Source organism: Sus scrofa, chromosome 15, assembly GCF_000003025.6.
Source record: "Sus scrofa isolate TJ Tabasco breed Duroc chromosome 15, Sscrofa11.1, whole genome shotgun sequence".
In the NCBI taxonomy this organism is placed as follows: Eukaryota; Metazoa; Chordata; class Mammalia; order Artiodactyla; family Suidae; genus Sus; species Sus scrofa.
Window position 1 is genome coordinate 39342047 of NC_010457.5, and position 24387 is coordinate 39366433.

The following is a 24387-nucleotide window of genomic DNA, read 5'->3' on the forward strand; positions in this document are numbered from 1 at the left end:
TTGAAAATGCCTAGAGTATGCCCGGGATCAGTGTGTTTATAAGATCATCAAGGTCAGGAACTTTGCAGGGTATGAGATTTTAGACTAATTGCAGTTAACCTTTTGTTCTGCTAGTTTCATGGGTTGCAGCAGAAGCAGGAGAGTGTTGGATTTGAGATAAAGTACCATTCACAATCCATAAAGCAATATGAGGGTTCTCCTACATCCCCAGTTACTTGGATGTGATGCAGATAGGTCCACATGGTACATGAGTGGTAGGGATGCATCACAGCTGAGAAGCTACACACACAACCTAGCGTTAAACATACCTGGCGTTTGTTCTAGAAGAAGACATTATGTTTATTACACTGAATGGAAAGAAAATCTGCCCTTTGCTCCAAATGGAGCAGACATTATATTTTTCAAAGTTGTTTAAAGCACATAGATCTTTGAAAAGACAGCCTGGGACCAAAGGGCTATTTGTGCCTTGTTTGTGAAATGTGCAGAAATACCAGAAGCTAATGGCTCCCGACAATCAGGAGCTGATTGTTAGTTTACATAACTAACAATTGTATTAAATGTAACTTACTAGATTTTACTAAGCTGTTTTGCCCTCTTTTAAGTCATATACTCAGTGAATGATAAAGAAGCAACCTCATATTATAACTGTGCCTGAAGTAAAAGTAGAAATGCATATTTCTTATGGATTCATTGTATTTTATGTTTAATTTTTATTTGGTTTTAGACATTAAAGAAATTTATTGAGTCAGTGAGTAAATAAATAGTTGCTGTGATTAATCTGGCATTTAATACTGGGACAATTTCTGGAATCCGTTGATAGTCTCTCATTAGAAGATCTCTGATGTTAAAGTTTTAGGGCAAAGAGGACTAATTTATAACCTCCTAGCATAATTTTTATAGGCCCTCTTGTGCAATCTCTCTGTTTTAAAGTCACCTAATTTCGACCCTCAGTACACCGGTAGAATCCCTTCTCAGCAATACCTAGACTACTGCATGAATAATGGGAATAAGGTTTGCTCAGGGGGCTGGCAGTGTGGGAGCCACCTTAGAATTCTGCCCACCACACTGACCTCATACCTTTCTGAAAGTGTCAGAACTTCAACACACTTGGGTCTATTACACTGTCTTCTAGGAAGTGTAATTTCAAAATAAATTACAGTCATTTCATAACTGGCATTGAGGTACCTTGCAGCCAGTGGCAATTAGCTACTCCTGTGACCCCTTTGGGGCCCTTGAATCTCTGAAATGGTTCAAAAACCTGGTGCCAACATCCAGTTCTCCAGGGTACCCACCCAGCCCTCTCCAATCATTTTTCTTTCTCCCATTTTCTCTCTGCCACAGACCAACAAGTAAGCCCTACTCACTAGAGACCTCTTCATGTTTAAGCAAAATCATTTCTTTTCTCCAGCTATTTTCAAGGCTTTCTTCTTTCTGTGCTTCTTTCTGGGAGACCTTACTTACACACTGCAAAAACAGTGCCCTCAGGTAGTTTTTGCAAATGCTCCTGAGGTAAAGGAATAGAAGGATCTCAAAGATTTTATTTAAGGAATAAGATGAAAAGAAATAAGATGCAATAAAGAAAATAAAAAATATATCAAGGGAGGGACAAATTCCAAGTATGTGGTTAACAGATACAAACTACTATATGTAGAATAGATAAGCAACAAGGATTTACTGTATAGCACAGGGAATTATAGCTGATATCTTGTAATAGCCGATAATAGAATATAATCAGAAAAAAATAACAGAATCACTGTGCTGTATACCTGACACTAATACAATATTGTAAATCAAGTATACTTGAATAAAAAAAGAAAAAAATTTATGTATCAAATTATCATGTCAAAAATAATTTTATAAGAGTTCCCTCCATGGTGCAGTGGGTTAAGAATCAGACTGCAGTGGCTCAGGTCACTGCAGAGGTGCAGGTTCAATCCTTGGCATGGATCAGTGGGTTAAAGAATCGGGCTTTGCCACAGCTGTGGTGTAGGTCAAAGCTGTGGCTCGGATTCAGTGCCTGGCCTGGGAAACTTCATATGCCTCAGGTGCAGCCATAATATGAAAAAAAAAATTTTTATAGTGCTGAAGGGCGTCAAGATTGATTCCTTTGGTTTTACAACTGAAAATGAACTGAACCATGTTAGTTCTAGGAAGAACTAACAGTTTGGGCTAGGATTTGAGTTCTAAGTGTCTGTACATAATAGAGCCCTTTTTGAATCTTGTCTGAGTAAAACAGGACTGCAAAGTAAAAATTTTTTAAATGAACTTTAAAAATAAATTTTAAAAGTAACAAAATTTTGAGTGTATCAGATAGTTTAGAAGCAGAAGTTTCATACTAGCATTGGTAAGGTTCTCCCACAAACTCCTAAGAAGAGCCTCTGGGCTTATCCAGCAGAGCTGTAATCACTCCATGTGCCACACTGCTGTGTGGAAGGGTCGTGTGCTCAAATAAAGTTGAAAAATGTGTGATTTTAAAACGCTAATCATTTAACTTATGGCAGGACTTCCAGGGAAAGGCAAATGTAGCCTACTCTTGCCTGTCTAACAAGAAAATTCTTATTGACTTTTTAAGTCTCAACTTATGTACTGACTTCATAAGCTTTTCCCAAGTTTCCTGGAACCTTTCTGCAGCCTGAGCAATTAGCTATACATATGACTTCCTCAGCATAGAAACTTCCAAAGCTTCTTAGAGTCAATTTCTAGCTCGTCTCTTATCCAACTCAATGGTTTTTATCTTTGTATTCATAACTTCTGGTTTGATGTCGTACACACAATATGCACTGAAAATGGTTGTTTAATAACTGCTTGACAAATGGGAAGGGTCCATGATACGTGGGAGGAGATAAGCACATTAAGGATAAGCATTCCTTTGGGGGGAAAAGGAGGACCACTTTTGATTCTATAAATAAGTATGTAATAAGTAATAATAGTAAGACTAGTAATAAGAAAATAGGACTGTGAAGTAGATGTCAATACAATTGTATTGTGGGCATGGAAAGTTAGAGGGGTTCATTCCTGTTGGACTCTGCTTTTTTAGGGCAAAATTGGTTGGGGGGGGAGTCACAATGGATGGGAAGAGTGTGTCAGAAAGTTTTAGAAATGTAGTTTAGGCTTAAAATAGTTGTGGGATATGGAAGAAAGAAATAGCTGGAAACACAAACAATGATCCCTCCATGACATTAAGAACCTCGATGCAGCTGGATGACATTAATTTTTAAAATGACAATGCAACAGGGCTTATACCACTTGGGGGGATGCGTAAGGATATCCACTGTCCAGGTAAAGAAACACTGTTCCAGGTAGCTAGGAGGCCACAGGGTACATACCTACAAATATACTCATCAAGGAAGAGTTTCCAACATTGTCTATTCATAGTCCATGAAGAGCTTACAAGAAGAGAATGTAAGCAATTAATCCTTGAGAGTTGCTCCATCAACAGATGTCTGGCACTCAACCAGCTGCCATAAATTTTGAAAAAATATACAAGGACAGGAAATTAGCATGAGGCAGTTCTAATAGTGAAACAATAGACAGTCTATAGTAATGAGGGGGGAGGGTCCAGCTCCTAGAAGAAGAATCTTCCAAAGAAAGGTATGTAAAATTGCTCCTGGTCTAAAAGTGTGACATGAGTTAAAATTTTGTACCAAATACCAGATTTGGGCCATGGTTTATTCCACTGGCAAATTAATATGTGCAGTAGGAGAGTCCTGATATTTATCGTATTTACTTTTCATAAAATTGGATGTATGTTTTTTTGCATAGTTTTGGAATAATAATTTAGAAATGTGAAATTTTTATCAAAAAATGTTTTCCACACCTCTTCATGTTTGAAAAATGTGATTGATAAGAGTTACTAAATATTTCCCTCTTCTTTTTTACTTAAAGAGGAAGTAATTGAGGAGATTCATTCTTAGAATTGCAAACAGCTGGATAATCAACATCAAGTCCCTATCTCTTGCGTAGGTTGCACGTTGAAAAATGAATGCCTGTTGTTTTCTTTGCACAGCCCCAAAGAGGGTCTGAAAGTGATTTATGGTTTCATAACTAGATATTTATGAAAATTGATAAAATTCTACTGGGGACTTACAAAGATATTAGCAACTTCCAACATAAAACAAGATTTTCCTTCCATTATTATGTTCCAAAAAATTTAAGTTGTGTGGTAATCCACATTTTTTTTCTGGAACATTCCTAATTAAAGAGAAAATCATTCAATGAATTAAAATTATTTCCCATGGAGTTCCCATTGGTGGTCAGCGGTAATGAACCTGACTAGTATCCATGACAATGTGGATTCCATCCCTGGCCTTGCTCAGTGGGTTAAGGATCTGACATTGCCATGAGTTGTGGTGTGTACGTTGCTGATGCTTCTGGGATCCTGCGTTGCAATGGCTGTAGTGTAGGCTGGCAGCTATAGCTCTGATTCAGTCCCTATCTTGAGAATTTCCATATTCTGAATGTGTAGCAAAAAAGCAAATATATATATACATATATACATATATATATATATACACATATATACATATATATATATACATATATACATATATATACATATATACATATATATATATATATACACATATATATATTTTCCATGATCTATCCTTCAAGCATTTTTTTTTTAACTTTTAGCTTCATACTATCTACTTCAGAGCTACATTTACAATATATTCCCTAGAGATGATTTCATTCTGGTAAATGCATAATATATTTTAGTTTACTAGGAAAGATGTTAAGGGAAAAAGCTTCTTTGTTATTTATTACCATGGTCAAGGACTTAATAGAAGGTGAAGTCCAAATCCATGTCTCTTTTTTATTATAGAAAGTGATTTTCTGGCCTCTCAGCTTATTAACCGGTACGGAATTAAAAGAGTCTCCATTATATTCTTCTACTTTATGCTGTAACTTTGGGGTTATAGATACATTTTTATCCACACAGAAATTTCTATTCCATCCATATAATGTATAATAATTGCATTAAAAATTATGAGAAATACTTCAATCAAATTCGAATAAAAGAGGCAAAGTACTTCCAGAATTTCTACTGTGTCTCAGAGGAAGTGAACCCGACTATTATCCATGAGGATGTGGGTTCAATCCCTGGCGTTGCTCAGTGGGTCAAGGATCCAGCATTGCTATGGCTATCAGCTGAAACTCTGATTCAGCCCCTAGCCTGGGAACTTCCATGTGCCTCAGGTGCAGCCCTAAAAAGCAAAAAAACAAAAAACAAACAACAACAACAACAAAAAAAAAAACTAGGAGACAGAGAATAAGAAGCACAGCCACATGTAAACATCCTTACAAATTAGAAAGTGTTTCAATGGGGCGTTAACAAAGTGGCCCATTTTATTAGAATCAGCAGAATTCCTCATCTGTCCACACTCAAGTTCTCACATCTGCACATGAAAAGTATCTCTTTCCTTCCCAAATGTCACCAGTGGTAGACCACCCCTTCCCATAGCCCTTCTTTACTCTTTCCCAGCCTGTGCCAAAATAATTCCACTTTTCACAGAGTAAGTGCACAGGGCCTTAAAGAGATAAGCAGATGGGAAGACCTGAGAGTCTCGTCTTCTCACACCCAGCTTTTGTTGTACCTCCGAGTCCCTAAACTTGAGACTGTGTCTCCTGACACCCAAGAGAAGCACTAAGTGAGGGCTCAGCCTGCCAGCGTTGCTACATCAAGAACCAATACAGGGCAGCAGAAACATGTATACTCTTAACAATCCAATAGAACTTAAATGTGCTATAGTGTAGCATTTTTTCTTTTCCCCTCATGGCAGTCTATCCAGTTCATGAATGCAAATACAACTACATAACAAATGAATTGGGGTGTTTCTGCATTTAACTGGACACCACAATGAATAGCAAGTTGGTAACCTGTCAAGCCAGAAGGCTAGAATCATAGACAGTGGGATCCAAGCCATGTCTGCGACCTATACCACAGCTCATGGCAATGCCAGATCCTTAACCCAGTGAGTGATGCCAGGGATCGAACCTGCATCCTCATGGATGCTAGTCATGTTTGTTAATTGCTGAGCCATGATGGTAACTCCCCATTATACTTTTAAATATTGTGAATTTCAAAGAGTTTCCATTTATGTAGGGTACATCTATCGGTATTTATTATATTAGGAATAAAAATGAGAATTTAAAAAATATTTTATATATTAAATCATTTTAATAAGATTTAATAAAGTCAAGATATCCACTGAGGGTTAACATGAATAAAATGTTAAATGAAACAAACTATATTTTCCAAAAACACACAGTGAGAAGAATAGCATTGTTTTAACATATTTGCAAATGTCTGTCTTAATAAAAAAGTGTAATCTCAGATTTGCATCTGCATTCAATCTGTTGCAATCTGTTGTTTTAGTTGAGGTATATAAAGAAATTATGGCCTCACGTGTAGTGCAAAAAGGGAAGAGTATTTTAACAACATTTTCAGATAATTGTAAATATTCTTTTTTTTTTTTTTGCTTTTTAGTGGTGCACTTGCGGCACATGGATGTTCACAGGCTAGCGGCTGAACTGGAGCTACAGCTGCCGGCCTTTGCCACAGCCACAGCAATGCAGGATCCGAGGCATGTCTGTGACCTATACCACTGTTCATGGCAATGCCGGGTCCTTAACCCACTGAGCGAGGCCAGAGATCAAACCTGCAACCATATATTTCCTAGTCGGATTCGTTTCCACTGCGCCACAATGGGACCTCCCTGTAAATATTCTTCTTGATACTAGATCAGACTCTATAAATGGTATATTCTTATAGTTACACTGTGATCTCTGAAATTATATCAGTGAACTTTATGTACTCTACTACATCAAAATCCATTGGTCTGTCTTTCACTACGATGAATCTTTTACCCATAAATGCTTTTTAAAATATTGTTCAATGGGCATTGGAAAATATTACTTTGATGAATTATTCAGATATATCATCCAAAAAAAAAAAAAGGATAGACTTCCAAATGTTGGCACCTTTCTTTATATAATTTTTTTCTTTATATATAATGATTTTAATTTTTTCCTTTATAGCTGGTTTACAGTGTTCTGTCAATTTTCTACTGTACAGCATGGTGACCCAGTTACACATACACGTATACATTCTTTTTTCTCACATTATCATGCTCCATCATTAGTGACTAGACATAGTTCCTAGTGCTACACAGCAGGATCTCATTGTTTGTACTACTCAGCCATAAAAAAGAACAAAGTAATGCCGTTTGCAGCCACATGGATGGAACTAGGGACTCTCATTCTGAGTGAAGTAAGTCAGAAAGAGAAAGACAAATACCATGTGATATCATATATCTGGAATCTAATATATGGCACAAATGAACCTTTCCACAGAAAAGAAAATCATGGACTTGGAGAATAGACTTGTGGTTGCCAAGGGGGAAGGGGAGGGAGTGGAATGGTTTGGGATCTTTATATAATTTTTAAATTTTTATTTTTTTATCAATGATATCAGAAGAAGTCTTCAAATGCTAAGAAACTCTCAATCTCAGGATAATGGTTATACAGCTTCTAAAAATCCTGATTTTCACTTGAAAGTTCAGTTTTCCCTACTGACATGCTATCTGTTGTTTTTCATCACTGGCATTTTTCAGGAAAATATTGCCTGAAACATAATTCCAAGTAACATATCTCTCAGTCATTTTTTTTCAAGTAAAAATGGTATTCCTTGAAAATAGTGAATAGTTCAGCTCACATCTCAAATAATCATACAAGGGCTTTTCTAGAAACAAATATCATACTTTAACATGCAGCAAAACTGCTTTACATGTAATTCCATTTTGTCACATGGAATATTTAAAAGATATGTATCAAGAGTTAAGACTTAACAAAAAATAACCATAAAATAACTGCTTTATAAAAATGGTTATCCTTAGGTGAAACTGGCTTTTTTTCCTTTCTGTTTGGTGTCTTTGGTAGTGAAGGTTACAGTGATCAACTCACACATGTCAGTGACACTGCCTTTCTTTTGTACTAAGACACTAGCAGTTTTCCCTACCATTTCTTCTGTACCATTTAGTGCAAATATCAACACAGTGAAAAGTTTTTCTCCCTCTGTTCCCTTCCCCTCCTAATGATGATGACAATTTTAAAAGCTTTGACTTTACAGACTCCTGAAAGGATCTTGAGGACTCTGAGGGGGTCTGTGGACTGCACTTTGAGAATCACTGCAAAATACCATAATGATGTGTTTTAGAATATCTTTCTTCTCTCCCTCCCTTCCTCCTTCCTTCCTCCCTCCCTTCCTTCTTTCTGTCTTCGCCACATTCTTTTCATTTCAATTAGACATGGCAAAACATTTGTATTCCTGGTGGTGTTAGGTGGCATGCCTCAGTTATTTGCTAGCTGTGTGGCCTCAGATGGAGTAATAAAAATGCCGAGAGCTGGTAAAGAGTCAGTGTTCTATTGTCTGATTCATCGATGCAATAGTCTCTGAATTCCCAGGTTTATACAAAGGGCCAACTTTTAGATCTATGTTGTCCAACATGGTAGTCACTAGACATGCTTGAAACAAATACTTGAGCACTTGGAATATGGCTAATCTGAACTGAAATGTGCTGTAAGGGTAAAATACTCATGAGATTTTGATGACACACAGAAACGTATGTAAAATAATCTCATTAACATTTTAACATTCATTATATATTAAAGTGAGTATGGTTTGGGATATATTGGGAAAACTGGACATAATAATTTCACTTAGTTTTTTTAAAAAAATTTAGTGTGACTACTAGAATTTAAACTTTTCTAGGTGGCTTGCATTATATATTTCTTGGATAGTGTTGCTATAGCCCTTGACAAGAATGAGACTAAACCAACCTCTATGTAACCTGGGATCATAATTAATTTGGTTGTTTTTATTAAATAAGACTGAATGAAGTAAGTCATAAAGAGAAAGACAAATACCATATGATATCCCTTATATCTGGAATCTAATATATGGCACAAATGAACCTTTCCACAGAAAAGAAAATCATGGACTTGAAGAAGAGACTTGTGGTTGCCAAGGGGGAAGAGGAGAGAGTGGGAGGGACTGGGAGCTTGGGGTAAATAGATGCAGAATGTTGCCTTCAGGTTGGATTAGCAATGGGATCTTGCTGTGTAGCACTGGGAACTCTGACTAGTCAATTATGATGGAACATGTAATGTGAGAAAAAAAAATGTATGCATGTATGTGTAACTGGGTCACCATGCTGTGCAGTAGAAAAAACTAAAGAAAAATAAATAAATAAATTAATTAATTAATTAAAACTGCAAAAAAAAAAGACAAAAGCTCTGTCAGTTAATTTTATATGGGAAACTATTGACATTTCTCTCTAATTAAAATGCTCTCCATATCCATTGGTATATGTAGATAGGTGTGCAAATATGGCTACATTTTTTTGTTACTATGATTTCTTTTTCTTAAGAAATATGTAAGCACAAATGCATGCACATATAAACACACTCACCTTTCTAATAGATTATATTAGAGAGAGAAAAAGAAATAAAGATAGCATAATATAAGGACCAATGTCAGACATTTCTGATGAGTATTATTTAGTATTATTTCCTTTATTCTGCCATATAGCAAAGTGACCCAGTTATATATATGCATTCCTTTTCTTATCTTTGACCATGGTCTATGCCAAGAGATTAGATATAGTTCCCTATGCTATATAGTAGGACCTTGTTGTTTATTCATTCCAAATGTAATATTTTGCATCTACTAACCCCAAACACTCAGTCCATCCCACTCTCTTCCCCCTCTCCCTTGGCAACCACAAGTCTGTTCTCTATGTCTTTGGGTCTGTTTCTGTTTTATAGACATGATCATTTTGCCATATTTTAGATTCCACATATAAGTGGTATATGGTATTTGTCTTTCTCCTTCTGTCTTACTTCACTTAGTATGATAATCTCTGGTTGCATCCATGTTGCTGCAAAGGAAGTGAGAGAAAGTAGTTGCAAACTATGAAAACTACAAAGGCTTAATCTCCAAAATATACTCAACAACAACAAAAAACAACCTAATCAAAAAATGGGCAGAATACCTAAATAGACACTTCTCCATACTGATCCAGTAGGCACATGAAAAGTTGTTCAACATTACTAATTATTAGAGAAATGCAAATCAAAACTACAATGAGGTACCACCTCACTCTGGTCAGAATGGACATCTTATAAGTCTACAAATAACAAATTCTGGAGAGAATTTAGAGAAAAGTGAACTGTTGATAGGAATGTAAATTGGTAAAACCACTATGGAAAACAGTATGGAGTTTCCTCCAAAAACTAAATATGGAACTATCATATGATCCAGTAATCTCACTTCTGGGCATAATATCCAGACAAACCTGTAATTTGAAAAGATGCATGCACCCCTATGTTCATTACAGCACTATTCACAGTAGCCAAAACAGTGAAAGCAACCTAAATGTCCATTGACAGAAGAATAGATTAAGATGTGGTGCATATATACAATGGAATACTACTCAGCCATAAAAAGACCAACCACATATTTTAAATGTTTACTACTTCTGTACAGTGAAAGGCAAAAAGATACTGGGAAATATGTGTGTGCATCTGTGTCTAACTACATGGATATCCATATTAGAAATTAGAAATCACTAAGATATTTGTCTTTACAGGCCTAAAACATTTAAAATTCTTTCATTGGCATCAGTTTGATTGATGATGAATTAAGTAGATTCAATTCTAATTGTCTCTTGTGACAATTAGAGTTCCCATCGTCACTCAGTGAGTTAAGAACCCTACTGAGGTAGTCATGAGATGCGGGTTTGATCCCTGGCCTCGCCCAGTGGGTTAAAAGACCCCACGTTGCTGCAAGCTGCCTTGTAGGTTGCAGATGTGGCTTGGATCCAGTGCTGCTGTGGCTGTGGTGTAGGCCGGCAGCTGCAGCTCTGATTCGACCCCAGTCAGGGAACTTCCATATGCCACAGGTACAGCCACAAAAAGAAAAAAAAATCTGTGATAATTAGACTGAAGTAAATCTATTCCCATTAGCCCCTTTCCATCAAAGAACTTACTTTATAGGAAATGTGGTGATTGAGGAGGGAGGAATGCTTGATTAAAACCCAACTCCATCACTTACCAGCAAGTTACTGCACAGTCTAGGTCTCTTTACCTCAAAAATGTACACAGTCTCTTTCACAGGGATTTTTTTTTTTTTTGAGACTCTAGACAAGATGGAATCATACATGTAAAGCATCCAGCATAGCACCAGAAATGCCTGAAGGTATAGAAAGCACTTGGAAAAAGTTCCTTTCCCCATTTTACTTCTCCAAAATTAATAAAATAGGTGTCTTTCCTGACAATGATTTTCTTTTGGCCCCCTGAGCCCTTCCTTCCATTCTTTCTCTCACTCTCCTTTTTTTCAGGTTAAAATTTATTTTTCTACTCACTCTCACACTGTTGTGTAAGCACACATTTTGTTCTTTGTGATTAAACAGTCCCCTTTGATTCTAGTTCTCAGCTCCTGGTTTATTGTTCCTGCTCTCTGATGTGAATTGTCCCTTAATAGTGAATTATAGGAACCAAGAATATCTGTGAAATTAGCTTTTCAGAAAAGGCATAAAAATCAAAGATGAGCTAGAAAATTGGTTTTATGTTTTGTAATGACTAGAAAATGTTGTTTGGATGGCTGAAAATGGCATGATAAACTTTCAGTCACTTTTAATTGTTTTAAATAAATATGCATCAAGTCTCAGAATTTGATCCCTTTTGAGCAGGACATAAATTATATCATCCATGTGAGCAAATCACAATATGATCAGGGCTGCAGAAAAATCAGACAGGAGCCAAAGATCCCCCAGGCAGAGTAAGGATAAAGGAATCAGAGATTGAAAGTCTCAGAAACATTTGATAATTTCCATATCTAATTGATTTTGTGAACTTGCCAGGTTTGATGAGACCCACTGACTTTCCTACATATTTAAAAATTCTGTCCAGGTAGATGCGTGTGCTCCGAGAAATACCTGAAGTTGACCGACATCAGAAAAATCTGGGTAGAGCTAAAACAGAGATGGAACTGGTGAAAAGTGCTTATGAGAGTCGCAGATGTTTTTGTTAATTGTCTGGGACTGCAATTTATAATATGGTACCTTAAATTTTCCTTTATTTGGTGTCTTGTATATTTCCCAGAACATAGTATATAGCTCACATGTTCAAATTGGAAATGTATGTCTGTGTGTGTGTGTCTGGTGTATTGCAAATCACACACATTCCCAGCTTTCTTTACTAATCCTAGTTAGTGCTCAAAATAGTGCCAACCTGACATCACTAGACGTATTACTCTTTTCCCCAATCCTGTACCATAAATATACACATTCTTATCTCCTCAATGCTATGGGAATTTCCTATGAGGACTCTATGAAGTTTCTCAAAGCATTCCAGTGATGAGAAACTGTCCATGTCAGTATCAGAGCATAAATTTCAATCTAATTCCTCTTTGCCAAATGTTCACAGGATTCTTGCCTTTGTATGAGAACATATTGCAATTATACCTCTGCTCTGCTGTGTATCCTGTACCTTTAACAAGCTTTAGGTTACATATGCTGGGTGGACCATCTTAGAGATATCTATCAATTAGTAAATGAGATAATTAAGGCACATTTGAGGGATTTAATTCCTTATAATTTGATTCTTATAATGGCATGCCTTAAATTGCAAATTATTTTTTCATATGATAATTCTTACATTTTCTCAAGACCACTTTCTGATATCTTTTCATGTGCTCCAAATTATGCTTATTTTTCTATTGAGCATTGCTGTTACTAAAATGATTTTATTATCACTTAATTTCAACATAACTCAGTCAACAGAGAACTGTAATGATGTCAAGCACCAAAACTGTAGTGAGTGACTTTGCCGGCATAATTAAATAATTTTCTCGAATATCTATTAGCTGTATTCTTGGTAGGCCTTCATCTCATGTATATCTGAAAATATTTTCATTTCAGTAATATATATTAAAAAATACTTCTTTTATCTCACCTCATTAGGAATGCCTGTGGTGTTTGAGCTGGTATTTAAGATAAAACATTTCCCTGCATGTTGCCCTTGAAGAGGGGTTTGGAAAATTATTCAGTAATGAAATTTCACTTGACCTACAGAGATTTGTTGCAGATATGCCCACCTTTACTTTGACCATTTCACTATTGCCCTTCCTGGGTGGGCATCACTCTTCTAACTGATCTTTCTTTTAAGAGGAGTAAACAGTAGTTGGTCACTAGCATGTCTCTCCATTTTTCTACACTCAGAGAAAATAAGTGGGAAGTTATTTGCAAAGAATGGTGGAATATAGTTCCTACCTTATGGTTTCACTGCTGAATCCTCATTACGTTTTTTGATATATTTTATGTCAGTCTTTGGGAAAGTTATAATTTTAACTGTTAGCTTCTAATTATTTGGAGAGATGGTTATGGAATTAGAAATATCTTGAGCATGCATTTTGGTTATATTCTGCTGTATAACAAACCATTCCTGATTTTTGGTAAATTAAATCAAGAAATATCACTTCTTGGAGTTCCCATCATGGCTCAGGGGTTAATGAATCCGACTAGGAACCATGAGGTTGCAGGTTCAATCCCTGGCCTTGCTCAGTGGGTTAAGGTTCTGGCATTGCCATGAGCTGTGGTGTAGGCTGGCAGCTGTAGCTCCAATTAGACCCCTAGCCTTGGAACCTCCATATGCCATGGGAGCAGCCCTAGAAAAGGCAAAAAAAAAAAAAAAAAAAAAAAAAGAAATATCACTTCTTTGACTCGCGTATGTGTACTTGGTACAGGGATCCTGTGTGTCTCTGCTCCACACAACATCACTTAAAGGGGCTCCTCTGCAGGACTGAAGTGTCTGTTTCCAGTATAGCTTTGCCAGAGGGCTCCCAATTTGGTGCTGACTATTGGCTGGGTCCATTGCCAGCTGACAAAGGCATCCTTTTCTCTTCATGGGGCTCCCCTATCATCTTTCTCACAACCTGGCAGGTGGATTCAGAAATGAGTATTCCAAGAGGCCTGGGTAGAAGCGACAATCTTCTTATGACCTAGCTTCACACTCACTGTGTCCTCTTGGCCAAGCAAATGACTCCAGCCAGCTGGATGCCAGGAGAAAGGAATCAGACTCCCTTTCTTAATGAAAGGAGTAGTGAGGAATTTGTGGTCATAGTCTCCACATCAACTATTCTGATGCCGTTATTTACCCTTATCTCACATCTGAAATCAAGGACATTTTTGGTAGTGGTAGTCCTTGGATTCCATGCTGTTTCTTTACTCTCTCCAGGCTGATCTCTTCTGTGTCTCCCTTTTCTCCATCGTTTTAAGAAGGAGGAAGTTCACTCCTGGATGAACTGAAGAGTAATGAGGGTATAATACACAGAAATAGAGTTTTATTTAAACCAGTTATAATTTGTGTTGCTGTTTCCCACCATTGCTATACTCAGTAAGTGGAAGGAGGGATGTTATCTGAAGAAGTTCATAGCAAGATATTCTCAAGAGGAAAACTTGGGAATAAGAAAGAGAAGGCTGTCATAGGATTGTCAACAGCCACCAATCTCAAGAGTTCTAGGAGGCCCTCAAACTAGTCTGAAAGGGGAACAAATTCAGGCAGTGAGAGTATTCATCACGCAGCAAAGGTAAACACCTTGGAATAAAGCTTCCATCAAGTTGTTACCAACAAGCAGCCTTTTTTATGGAGCAGAAGTGTAGTCAGGTCATATCAGAGACTGTACTGATATATTTGAGGCCACAGAGCCTTGGGGTTTCATCACCAGCTGATGTTCCTAAAAGAATTGTCCTTATCTCAACCAGTTGACTTAGTGTACCTCTTGCCTTTAACAAGACCTTTCAAGTCATGTCAATCACTCCATCCAACATACCATCCAACATTCAGATTGTTGTCACAATCAAAAAAATAATTTTAAACTTGTTTGATGTAGCTGTTACTGAAAACTCCCTCTGGGCATTGTTGGGAGTGTCCATTCTCTGAGAATGTCAACAACTCAGACTGTCATGGGGTTTCCCCTCAAGCTTATTGACTCTTCTTCCTTCACTCACCCCTTAAAAGATGAGAAGGTCTCAACATATGGCTTCAGGACTCTTTTCTCATATTCTATACTCTCATTGAATGGTCCCATTTTCCCCAATAACTTCAACTCTCATCACTACATGGATGGCTTGAAAATTTGTATCTCAAGCTCCATCCTTTTCTTATTCTTTCAGAACCATAATTTTATTTGAATTTTCCTTAGGAAATGTCTGTTAGCATCTTAAAATCAACAAATCCAAGACCAAGCTTATTTCCTATTCCCCTCTCATGAAAAACTATTTTTTCTGTTTTTCTGTTCCTCATAAGATTATTGTAGGCCTATATCCACTTGAGGCTCTTCTTTCTCTCTGTTCTTATAGTCAGTTGTTGCCTGAGTCTAGTGCTTTACCTCAGAAGTTATCTCTGGCTCAGTAGTCCTGATTCTCCTATAATTTCTGCTTAGCTCTGACCCTCATCTCTCATACTTGGCCCAGTATAATAATCTTGACTACTCCTACTCTCTCCTGACCTATCTAATCATTCCTCAGCACTGAAGGTCACATTACTGGACTAAGTACACATTTGATCACATCAACCCTCTTTCTTAAACTTCTTTATAAGTCCAGTTATCTTACTGAATTTATAAGTTCAGCCATGATCGGACCCAGTACACCTTTCAATTTCATTATCATCTTCTTGCTCTTCCTTCCTCCTGGACTTTGGCCAAAACAGACGATTTACCATTCCCTTAAAGATTCCATAAATTTTCACAATTTGGACTTCCCATACTTTATCTACTCTTCCATGAAATTCCTTTCCCTATGCCAAATCTGAAAAAAAAAAAAAACCCTCTCATTCCCAAAGACAAAACTCAAAATATCATAGGCTTTATGAACCATGACCTGTCAGACGGAATTTATCACCTCCTCCTCTTGTTCCTGTGGTACTAGGCAGCTTGGCTTGGCTATGGTGCTAAGTAATAGTTTCCATATAAGCTTTCCTCACTAGATTAGACAAGGCAGTGTTTTATTAATTTTTATATTCATATTTCATAGTGCACTAAATTTTCATTCAATGTCAATTGATAATCTGAATTAAATGATGGGAAAAATAATTTCTTCCATATATTTTAAAGGATTAAAACTGCTATACCCTTTTAAGAAGTCAAGAGACTTTACCATGTTCATACTTGATTTTTTTCACACTTGGAAATCCATCCTCAGGGAATCCTTCTAAATATGGAAAAGGCTTTATGACAAACAATAGAGCAAACACCTTGAAACCAATTTTTATATTTTATTCATCTTGGTATACATAGCATTTAGCACAATGTTTACCATCAGTTATTTATTAAGTCAATCAACCAATAAGATAATATTAAACAAAATTGTTTATCACTACTTAACCTAAATGTACACATCTCCAAGGAAATGACTGATTTCGCATATATACTTCATGGTATATTATACAGTCATTAAGAAGTTATTCACTCTATCTCTGGCCTCAAGAGGATGCTGGTTTCCCCAGGAATCATTCTCCAGGGGAAGCTCATGTGAGGATGAAAGCCCAAACCTCACTTTTTCCCAGCCTAACCTGCAACTCACCTTCTCATCATTCTTGTCCTTATCTCCTTACTATGCCTTCCCTCAGATCTTTATGTAGCTCTCCATATCATTTCAAATCATATTTCTAACTACAACTATCTCTAATTAGCTGAAAATAAATATTCTATTCCTGGTACCGACACCATTACCCATAAGAGCTAATGAGATTTGGGTGCCAGATATGCCAAATCTTATGCAGATACTTAAAAATGATCTGGATTTGTTATGAACATTTTTATAAAGGTTATTTAATCCACATTGAGGCAAATGACCTACTTAAGTGTGGGAGATTAAAGTCATGACTTTCTTGACAAATACTTACCTGTCTTCCATTGTTCTCCATGATTAGGTACTCATAATTCTTCTCTGTCTCCTAATTTATGCCACCCTATTATAACTCACAGCCCTTTTATGTGAAGTTTTTCCTTAATCATTTGCTTCCTTGATAGGTAAGAATTACATAGTTTTTGTATTTCCAGGTCTAATTTCTAGAATGTGTTCCAGAATGATAGAATTGCATTGTTTCCTTAGTCCCCACCCTGATATAGCAAAGCATTGAAACAGCAGGCACGTTACAAATTTATTAAAGCAAAAGTACATTTTCAGAGAGAGAGCACGCAGGCTGCCCTGTGAGTGAAAAAGAGGGCCTGCCTTGCTTTGCAATTGTTTTTATATCCCCATGCTGCAGACCTGAGTGGGGACCTGATTATTCCCTCCCCAGCCCAAGGATTCTTCCCCACACACATACCCCTGGACCACTCTGCAGGCATGCATAAGGGCTGGGTGTTGACCGGCCTTCGTATGGGTGGGTTGGGACATTTTGATCCTCTGCTAGGTCTCAGGCGGGATACCTTATTTGCATGGGGAATGGGCTCTATAGAGGCATGAGGGGTGGGACATATACTTTCCCAGTGGGGAGTAGGAAGGAACAGGCCAGGTTGCTCAAGGAGGTGCCAGGAGCATTACAATGAGACAAGGCCAGAGGCTTTTGAGTTTAATCTCCTTGAAGGGAATTTGAAATATTAATTCTGCGTGTTACAATATACAGAGAACTCACCAAAAGGAGATTTTATCACTGCATGAGACCAATTTGCCCATACTTTTCTAAATTTAGAATGACAAGCTTGTTGATTTTTTTAAAAATTTATTTACTTCCTGACTTTATCTTTAAGTAAAATTTATTTACTTCAACACAGGCTCACTGCCTGTGTTGAATTTGTTACAGCATTAATGTTGGGAGAAATAGATTGTAAAACATTGCAGTGGATAACAGAATTTTTAAAATATTTATCTTACACTTAAATTTTCTTTTTCATTTATATTTGTTTTTTAAATTTTCCTTTATTTTCATTTACTATAAGTGTCTGCTCCTCATTTCCCCATATGCCACCTAGCTCAGCACTAGGTGTGCTCAGCATTCTTTTCTCTCCACATTGCAGCTTTTGATCATCATCAATCCTTTTTTTTTTTTTTTTCAAATTATGAACAAGCATTCTCCCCAAATCTGCTCTTCTGCTGGCCTCCTATCTGTCTGTAATATCCCATCCCTCATCTTATTATTTCTACTCACCTACTACAGCAGAAACTGTATCCTTCTGGCCAGCCAGGTTTCACTTAATGCCAAGAAGTGGACAGTGTGCTCAGCTATGAGAGAGTGGATAATGAGGAGAGTGTTAGCCATTGGATTTGGGGGCAGTGGGCAGGGTCTTAGTGGGCAAAGAAGGAAAGTCTGGGGTGGAAGAGAGTGGAAGGGGTTTGGGTCAAGAGACAGTACATTGCAGTACAGAAATAAAAATAAAGAAAACCATGGGGACTTACATTTGTGATATGAAAAATGATGTGTTGGACATCTTAATATCCTTAATGTCATGGCATAATTAGCTGTCTTTTAGCATTTCTTTTACTCCAAATACATGGTTAAATGGATTGCATGTCCAAGAGTGATTGTGGATTAGATATGACAGCAGCCCTGCGTGGATGAGGGGTGGTGGTGAGAAAGCCAGCCAGGGAGCAACTCTAGAGAAAGACAACTAGAATCCGAATATGTTATATTTTAAGACAGCTGTTAAGCAGTAGAACAGATTCAAGCCCATCTCATTTGAAAGCCATGCTATTTCCAGTATGCTCCTCTGTAGTGTTTTTTTCTTCAGATTTTGAAGATGAGATACATATATATCCAATAGTAGTGATTATAGAACAATTAGGCAATGGAGATCAACAGCCCATTTATCCCCCATTTATTCTGTCTGAGGCACAGAAGGAGAAAAACCTATTCACAAAGGATGTCCTTTGGAGGAAATATTGGGTTTCAAAAATCTGAAAGTAAACACCACTAATTTAACTCAAACTGTCTCCTTGAGGTTAGAGGGATGTTAGGGCAGGGAGCCAGATAAGCCTTTAGTTATGGTGGAAAGAATATTTTACTTGGTGTCTAAATTAAGGGTTTGACTTCCAGCTCTTGTCACTAGCTGTGTGGCTTTAGGTCTAGTAATCTCATGTCTTTCAAACTTCTCTGAGCTGCAGTTTCCTTATCTATATAATATTTGTTGGATGAATGTGTCATGAAGAATACATTTTCTCATTACAAATACCAAATTTGTAAATTTTGACAAATTGGAGGCTGAGCTAGACAATAATGATTTCATCATCTTGTTCGTGTTTACCAGGTTAATCTCTTAGTTTGAACATAATCCTACCCTGATTCACTCTATCCAGAGGAACATCTTTTTCAGTCTGATTCTCAAGGAGTCTCTAGTCTACTTAGAACCTACCTTTCTAGCATAAGAACCTGCCCTTTTAGCATAAGTTCCTACTATTTTTCAACATAAATACTCTGGTCCAGCTAAGCTGGTTTATTTGCTACCCATTAAGTGCACCTAAACTTTCATCTCTAACTCTGATTTTCTCATGTGATCATTTTGTAACAGGTACAGATCTCACCCCATCTCAGCTTTCAGGACATTAAATTTGATTACTCTAGATTTAATTTTGTTAAGAGATTTTCTTCAGGCAAAGAGTTAGAGACTTATTCTGTCAAATTCCCCTTTCCTCTCCTCCCAAAATGTTCAAAATTCTTTTTCCTTCTTCCTCCACAAAAAAAAAAAAAAAACATTAAAAAAAAAATCAAGGGTTCTATCTACTTTCCAAAGGAATTCATCTGGTTTGGGTAATCATCTATGCAAGCTAGAATTTTCTAACCTCTCAGTTGTCTACCCAGCATTGGGTCTGTTTGGTTCTCTCTGTTTCAAGCCACTTTTGGAAAAATTAGAACCTCATTCCCACAGGGATCCTGTGCAGCTTTCTCAGGCTCATCAGCCTTAACATTCCAAACACTTTCTGCTCTGGGGTTTTGTTATTTTCCCAGGAAATTCCTATGAGTATAAGCACAAGACCTCTGTTTTCAGATACCTGCCCTTGAAACAATGAGTGAAAAGGATACTCCCTCCCAGTGTTTACTGACTTTTTGATTCTCACATGCATGTTTCATTTTCTCCAACTTAGAGGAACTTTATCTTGGGGCCAAAGGAGACCAATAGGGATTGGTTCAATGACACTTCCCTATTTTCTCAGACATGTATTGTCTGGGATACAAGCTCTACATGCTCCTATTAGGGGTAGGATTTGAAACACTCTCTGTTTCTTTTGTGTTCTATCTTCCCTGGGAAAAAATCTCTGTAAAATGGTTAAGTGTGAGGTTAGAAATGTGGCCTAATATTGGAGTAAGCTAGTGCATGCAACAAACCCTAATGTGAGGATGTCTTTTGCTTGAGGAAGTAGGTGGAAAGGAGTGGGGCTCTGGACCGTGTTGTGTGGTGGAGAAACATGCACTGGGGCCCTCTGGTCCACCAGGTGCCAGGGCTAGGATCACATGCTTTAGTTGCAGCATTGAGAAAATGAATGGGGAAAAAAAATCAGATTTTTGGAGTGTTAGCTATTTCTTTTGACTCTCCATAAAAAGACTGAAAAAAGAAAGAGAATTAATCTAAAACAGATCAATCTGAAGGCATATAAGGGGAAAAAGTACATAGCTCTGCTAAAAAGAAAAAAAAAAGGTGTATGTTGCTTTCAAACAATCATCTGTAGTGCCTCAAATATCTGTAATTTGAAATCTGGTAGAGTATAAAAGCCAAATACTTAACCCCAAGCTAGAGTCCCTGTGAGCAGAGGTGGAGAGGTAGGATTCACCCAGAAAAGAAAAGGTTGGGCTAGGTACCCCCAGGGGTCTCAGAGGCACATTTTATGAAACACTCTTTGACTTATGAAAGAGAACTCAGTCTCACTCTGAAGATGTGCCTGGGATATAACATGGGGACAAGAGGCAAATTATTAGCACCTCCCTATTAGAGGCGATTTTTCCATTTGCCCAGAGGCAAATTACAGGATGAAGTTAAAGTCTGTTGCATGGACAGCCAGAGGAGATAGACTGTGCACAGATGCCTATTACTACGGAGCATCACTGCAGAACAGAAACTCACAGGTTCGAGGACCTGGGGTCAACTCCATCTCTGCCTCTGGATGCAAGGCTGTGGAATTTACCAAAAGCAAATAGACCAAAGCTGGCTACATTTTTATGTGCCTTGGATCACCAAAGAAACCTCAAACTTGGGTGAAACCAGTCAGTGATTTCTTCATTCCCCCCCAACAAATCTCCTGAAACCTGAAATCATTCACTGACCTGGGAGGTGGTGCACTGCCTGGAAAGGACATTGTCCCCAGATATGGCCTATGATGGACAAGGAAGATCTTCCCAGAAAGCAACTTCCAGAGTAGTCACTGTCTGATCAAAAGACTGACTCCGTTTCAAGGAGAGGGGAATCCTTCTGGCCAGCAGCATATTGTTTTGTGCTGTGGAATATTGATGAGTATATGTTATTTCCCACTCCCTCCTTTATCAAGTGAGAATTTTCATTGGGGTAATGTTATTTCCCCATGATAACATATTTGAAAAATCAGTTATAGATACAGTATCTTTTAGCTGTAGGTCACTGGACCATAGAGAATTTCAGACGGTGCAGTGAAGAGGTTGGCATATCACCAAGAGGCCTTGCATGTGGATCTGAATGCAGCAAATAAAACTGCCTGACATTATCCTTTGGGGAGAATTAAATATTTTCCTATAGTTGTAGGACTTTTTGAAAAGTACATATAAAATTGTGTGTGTGTGTGTGAGAGAGAGAGAGACAGAGACAGAGACAGACAGAGAGATAGAGAAGCGAGAGGAGATAGAATTGGAGAAACAAAAGAAGCAAGCATTGTGTTGATATGCTGCCCGAACAGTCTTTCCATTGCAAATCCCCATGTGTTTTGGGGGTGGAGGGAGACACAAGATTCAGCCTGCTTCTATCTCTAAGCTGTTTTCAAACCTCTTGCCACAAAAGTAAATGCAGGAAATCAACAGCTAAGTCAATCAGTGCATAATATTATTCTGGGCAAAGTGATTTCTTGACTTAATTCAGACCAATTGTATATAAGAGTCTTCTGGTTTAGAATGTTCCTCATTCTTCTGGTCAAGCCTGTAGAAGCCATTGTTCTTTCTCCTTTTGGATGGTGTGCTCTAAGCAAATGAAACATCTGGCACTGCTGTAGTTTTCTTGCCACTATGAGGGAAGACCACCATAGGATGAAACTGTGACGGTGGAAGGTGGAACCCTGAGAAGAAAAGAGAAAGTGCTTTTGATTCTATCATTAAGCCATTGTAGCACTGAAGTCTGGCAACCTTCCACTTACATGATACAATCAGTTTTACTGTTTAAACGAAGTTAAGTTTTTGTGTTATTTGTAGCAGGAAAATTAACAGGTGTGATAATGGTTATTACTATTAATAAATAATGAATAAAACTTAGCTTTTATAATTTCTAAGGTGTTATAATTGCTATTATTAATAAATAATAAATAATATAATTTAGCTTTTCATCTGTTTCTTCTTTTTCACCTAACTAAAGGGTACATTCTTTGAGAGCAGAAGCTATGTCTTATATTACTGTTTCTAGCATAGCACCTCACACATAATAATGGCTTACAAATAGCTTTTAACTGGATCATCAAGGGGTCTGACATGACTGGGTGGTTTGGCCACTGATACAGCATTTAGATGTTTCCGAATTCTTATAAAAACAATAGTACTGAAAATAAACCTTTATTGAAATCAAAGAGTGGTTTATACTTGATGCTAAAGCTGATGTTTTTCAAATCATGTTTTCTGGCCAGTTCTTTAGGGTGATCCATTTCTTTCTAGTCACTGTCTGCAGAGAGCCAGCTCCCTCAAAGTCTGACTCAGTACCCTACTGAATCTCTGCAATGATGAATAGTCATAGATTGACAGTGAATACACTACCTAACCTGGGCAATGAAATCAGTCTTTGAAGATAAAGGTTATTTTTAATTTTAAATGTTTCTTTAAAAGTATCTGAGGATTCATACAGTTTCCTTCTCCAATTGCAGAGCATGAAAAAAGGTATTCTGTGGTCAAATTAACCATTGCAAGAAAAACCCCAAATATTTAGGAAATTTTCTCTGTGTGTAAATATTGATCTCAGATTGTTTTGCTTCCTCTAATGAAGCAAGAGTATTATTTATAGGGTCATGGCCCAATTACGGACCATTTCATTTGCTCAGCTCAACCTCATGACTGCTCACCAGAAATCCCTGAAGTAAAATTTATCATTATTTTTGTCAAGTTGTTTGAAAAGTCAATGTTAAATAAAATAGTTTCATCATATCTTGCAGCTTGTACATTTTTTTGGCCCTAAAATACAAAGACTATAGCAGAGATCCAGCCAAATGTCTCATATGAAGCTTTAAAATAATGTATTTTTTGAGGTAATCAAATCTCTTCCATCCAAAAGTCATATTGGATGGAAGTATAAGTGATTATTATTACTTTTTAAAATTATGGAGTCTAAAGATAGCCAGTTTTTCTTAAACTCTTTCAAGGTTATTTTGTCTTTCCTATTTTTAGTGTAAAGTTTCATGGGGTGTTACCATCTGTTATAATTCAATGCTGGATCATTGTAGAGGTTTTTAATATCACCTGTTTTCTGCTGTTTTTCATGAATCCCTTGTTAATTTTCTAGACATTTGACTCCTCAGTCTAGAAGCCCTTGTCTTATCATTTGTGTATCTGAAGGGCACCAAAAGAAAGCATGAAAGAACTCCAGTTTTTAGTTTTACTATTTCTTTTGTTATTTTTAATATCTGAATATTAGTGACTTTCCTACAAAGTTCATAAACGACCACAGTTTGCTAACATCATAACAAAATGGTTTTAAAACAAAACATTTTAATAAATTCCTCTCTGAAACTTCTGGTCCAGGTATTTCAAGCCAATTGTAGTTTGCTTTTTTTTTTTTTAATATAAAGGACTCTGTACCATTGTCTTTTACTACCATAGAGATGTGATCAACAATGAAATACTGATTTTCCCAAGATATGATCTCTCTGAGCACATTATTCCATTGTTTTCTTCTGTTCCCCCCACTTGTTCTTATTTTCCACTTATAGAAACACATGGAACCTACTCCAGAAGCCTATAGTTTAAAAAGGTATAATATGAGAGTCTCTAGTTCCATCCATGTTGCTGCAAATGGCATTATTTGGTTCTTTTTTATGGCTGAGTACTATTCCATTGTGTATGTATACCACATCTTCCTAATCCAATCATCTGTTGATGGACATTTGGGTTGTTTTCATGTCTTGGCTATTGTGAATAGTGCTGCAGTGAACATGCGGGTGCATGTGTCTT